This window comes from Halyomorpha halys, unplaced genomic scaffold, assembly GCF_000696795.3.
Source record: "Halyomorpha halys isolate HHAL.00 unplaced genomic scaffold, Hhal_1.1 Scaffold706.1, whole genome shotgun sequence".
In the NCBI taxonomy this organism is placed as follows: domain Eukaryota; kingdom Metazoa; phylum Arthropoda; class Insecta; order Hemiptera; family Pentatomidae; genus Halyomorpha; species Halyomorpha halys.
The window spans coordinates 744,665-749,231 of NW_027114044.1; the positions used below are offsets into that span (position 1 = coordinate 744,665).

The 4,567-nt window shown below is 28.2% G+C and overlaps 1 protein-coding gene across 3 annotated transcripts in view; it reads right to left on the reverse strand.

Annotated features, from left to right (window-relative positions):
* Window positions 1-4,567, reverse strand: part of Tet (Ten-Eleven Translocation (TET) family protein) — a 302,732-nt gene that overhangs the window by 291,808 nt on the left and 6,357 nt on the right. Inside the window, exon 1 of one of the 3 annotated variants that reach the window (XM_067051283.1) lies at window positions 908-931. The exons of the other annotated variants lie outside the window; for them this stretch is intronic. The gene's annotated coding sequence lies outside the window, so the exon portion shown is untranslated. Of the gene's footprint in view, window positions 1-907; window positions 932-4,567 lie in introns of those variants that run through there. 3 annotated transcript variants of the gene reach the window in all.

Here is a 4,567-nt window from a genome sequence, read left to right on the forward strand (position 1 = left end):
TATTTATTATATTAGTTAAATTTGATTGCAACAAATAATATCCGCACAAAGATAATTAAATATAATGACAATAAAAACTACTGTCTTACTTATAACTACTAATTGGTATAACCTGCACTTTAAAATGCGACAAGTCCATAATTTCTTATAACAGAAACTTTTTTTCTAGCTCTCCGAATTATAAAAATGGTTAACATTTCTATAAAACAATTATACACGCCTAAATATCTACCTATGGTATATACGAACGAAAGATTTTTATTGTATCAATATACAGAAAACATCTAACACAATATAAGAATCTAAACAATATACTATCAAAAGTTGACGCTTTATTATCATGAAAAAACAATTCTAACGCCTTCTAAACATAGCGGCATGTAAACAATAGTAACGATAGGCGAAAAAAAATCATATCATTTTACATTAACATTATACAAATAAATCGGTATTATAAATCATATCTCAATTTAGAAAAAGTTTAAATGGTTGTGGTAATACTTCATATTAAAAAGTTATGCTCGTAGTTGCAGGAGTCACGTGGTTAACGTAGGAAGGTTTTATAAACGTATCTATTTTTATCAAAATAGATAAACAGTAAAAGAAAAAATAAATTATGTTTTTACATGGAGTTATATATGAATAGTAAGTTAAAATTACTTCTATGTCAAGAAGTTGATATTTTAAAATTTGCAAACATTGAGTCACAACGGAGAGCACGAACAAGGTCTATCATCTATTAACGTAGCTTATCATTTCAACATGTAAACATTCCGAATAAACAATGACAATATGTATAAAACTGGAGAACCTTCTGTCATAAAAATATCAGGCATAATAAAATCTAAAACATGCAATAATCGATTGATCGAATTAAACATAAAATCGACATAGAGAGAATACTCACGACTCTGGAGAGAGCCCCATTGACACCGCTCGGAGCTACTACACACACGCACTACAGTGAATAACCTACCCCACGGCCCTTTCGATATTAACACGCGCGCAGCTCCCCCCCCCTCTTCTACCTCAGGAAATATTTCCTCTCTTCTGTGCCATCTTTATAGGTTGTCCTCTTCTTTAAGCCCTTTTTTACCACGCGTATCCTTCTTCAACTTCTCTCCTTTCAATTAAGGACGGGTTAAAAATAGTCTCGAGTCTACGTGATTAATAGGAACCGTGAGTCAGGATCAACTAGGTACTTGTTTCTGACAAATTAGTTGAGACATGTCTAAAGTTTTAAAAATAATTGGTAAATAGGCCCAAAATATTTTAACGAACTCGCTAATCCAATAATTTATAATAATAGTGAATGATACATAATTAAATAAAAATACATGCGTGTACTTATGTAAGCTGTGCAGTTTGCTATACATTTTGGCAAGAGACTCTCAACGTGTACTATGGAAGTTTATTAAAAGAGATAGATTTATATATTTTTTTCAAATGTTCTTTATAATTCGCACTCATAGAAAAACAAATTCATAAACTTCATTAAATAAGATATTCTGTATTTTAGAGTGACAATAACCCAAAATACACATACATATTGCGATAGTGATAAACCTCATTGTTGTTGTATTTAATTATGTTTCTGCAGGTATCCATTTTCTTAATTTCTTTGTGATGAAACGGTTCGGCAACTGATAAGGTAGAAGATTTCTTTTCAGGATTTTTGAAAAGTAAAATTCAAGATAGCATTCAAAAAACGTACTAAATTTAGACTTTTAATATAAGAAAAAGATACTAACAACGGATAGGCAAAATTCTAACCCCATCTTTGTAGGAATTAATTCCACCATAAAATCTATAACCATTCAACTGTATTAACTATAATTCAAATAAAACAGAAATATATAAATACATACCAGGTTATAATTATGAGAGATAGTACGACATACCAGGTTAGTTTATTTGAAACTAAAAAAATGTGAAGAAGATTGGAAACAGCTTAAAATTACATACATACATAAATGTATGCCTCCAAAGTTTTCTATCTTGAAATATGAAAAAAAAAATTCTATTAACCATAAATTATTTTATAAAATAAGTTTTATTTTGTGATTTCATGACAAGCTCTTAAAAGAAATAAAGTAATGTTAATTATGATCAAATATTTCAAGAGTCAGTTGAATTTTTTTTTTTATTCGACGACATTATTCTCTTGTGGCCATTCCGAGAAACTCTTCACACCAATACCCCGTTTTTTTTTTTCTTGCTTAGGCAAAGTTTCAACCCTTTGGGACTCCAGGCTTTCTTAGCTGATTCGGTTTTAAATTGCTGTGGTAAGAAGTTTTTTTTTTAAGTTTCATTTTGTTTGTGGGTTAAGAAATTTAAGTTTAAATAAATATTATGGGGAAAAAATATTTATTTGTGAAAATAAAATGAAACAAAAACAATTATAATAAACTTGTACTTTAAATTGCTTTCAATTTGTATACATAAATTAGTAGTGTTTAAGATCCTATTAAAATTAGTCCATATTACACATTTCGTAAAAACTTAACATACTTAAGGTTCTATTGCAACTTTTTTTTTTTTTCATTTGAATCATTTCTGAAAGCATACATGTTACAAAAATACAAAGAAGAAAGAACTGTTTACATAAAATATTGACAAAAACAATAACATTACAAGGCAAAGATAACAAAAGTAAACATTACCGTTTAAGTACGTAAAATTAAAACAACACTTATAGGAGTTTATGTATGTTGTAAATGTTACTACTTTTTTATTTTCTAACTTTACTTTGACAACATATTGGGAATTATTTGAATAAAGCGTACAATCCCCATTGAGAAAAGTAATAAATCTAATTTAATAAGATTTTTATCAATTCCATAAAATTTATGTTGTAGATTATAATAAAAATGAATAGTGAAATTCTCTGATTTTCTGAACTTGAAATCTTCAACTCGAAACTACAAAACCGTAGCTCCTTGGGACAGATGTATTGTGTCTCATGAAAGACACTTTGCCTGGTTTAAGAGGAAAAAAAGGAGAAAAGAATTTCGGCCATGGTGGAGATAGGAAAATTCAAATTAAGCTTGATAATAGTATAATGCAATCTCATATTAGTCAGTTTGGATGTTATTAAAATAGCTACAGATATTTAACATACTCAAGTCATTATTTATTATGTCGTTCAGGATTTAGGCAGAGGATTAGCGAGAATTCTGAAAAAAAAAAATATCTTGCCAAATAGCAGCAGTTTTAGTCACTATATTACAACGTTTAACGTATGAATCAAAATTCCAGATATAACTGTAGGTTATAGCCTAAAATTAAGTTAATTTTCAGGAATGAGATATGAATATCGAGCTGGTTTTTATTGCTCACTATATAATAACCCCAAGTTCCACTAAATTGTAGAGACCCCACCACTTTTACTTTCATAGAAAATATTTGTTCCTCCTTGGTTCCTTGACCTTCTCGAACTAAAAGAAATCGTGATCTCCGCTCACCGGCATATCTTTAATTTTTTATATTACTTCAAGCAAAAGAAATGAAGACAGATTTTTAAATTATGGAGGTATTGTAAATATATAAAAAAAAAAAAATTAATGAACCTGTATCCAAACTTCTCTATAAATGATTAAATTTGAAATATTGAAGTAGAATGTAGAAAGATAGACTTTATTGATCACCACCTGGACTATCTTCCTACAATAAAAAATAATGTTATAAAAACAAAATTACGCCACCGCTTATGTAAACTTGCCATCATATTGTTTAAAAATAATTTATCAATCTTTTTATTTAATCTTATCTTTGAAAAAGATAATAACTGTAATCAAAAATATGTATTGTCTTTTAATTATTAAAATTTTAAGGTTTATAAATAAATAATAATTTTATTTCTTATACAACTCCCAAATTATTCGTCCGTAAATATATCTGATTAACGGAATGCTTAAATAGAATTTGAATTTGAATTATTCATAATAATTTTATTTGGCATGTGTAAATGTATCAACTATTTTTTATTTACTCTCCAACAATTTTTTTATTTTCTTTCAAATTATTTATGTGAGGTAAACTTTATTAATATTTAATGGAGCTTCACGAATCGGTAATACATCCGGAGGATTGTAGAATTTTCTTTTTGTTTGGTTTCTTCATTATCGTATTCCAGCAGAAACTTAAATCCACCCATAATAGATGAGTTAATGGATGCATCTCATGGGATTTTCTCTAGAATATATTTTGTTCCAATTGCTGACGCCAAAATGGAATTTGAAGATAAGTAGGTAAACCGTATTCTATTTTCCAATATAGATTTATCACCAGTTCATTCCTTGTCAATTATTCGAGTGTTTAGCTCGTTTAGAAACAAGTAAGAAAATCATAAATTCAAAACGAAACAAAACCGATAGCATAAAGGTATTTTATGTAGATGGCGTCCGATGTCGTGATGCGGTAAAATTTATCGATACTATAAAAATTATTTCATGCTTTATGCTTTACATATATTCTATTAAATTTACACCAATATATATCTACGGTAAATTTTATCGACATCAATAAAATTTGTATGCCATAAGATACTACTTTCTTATACATATAT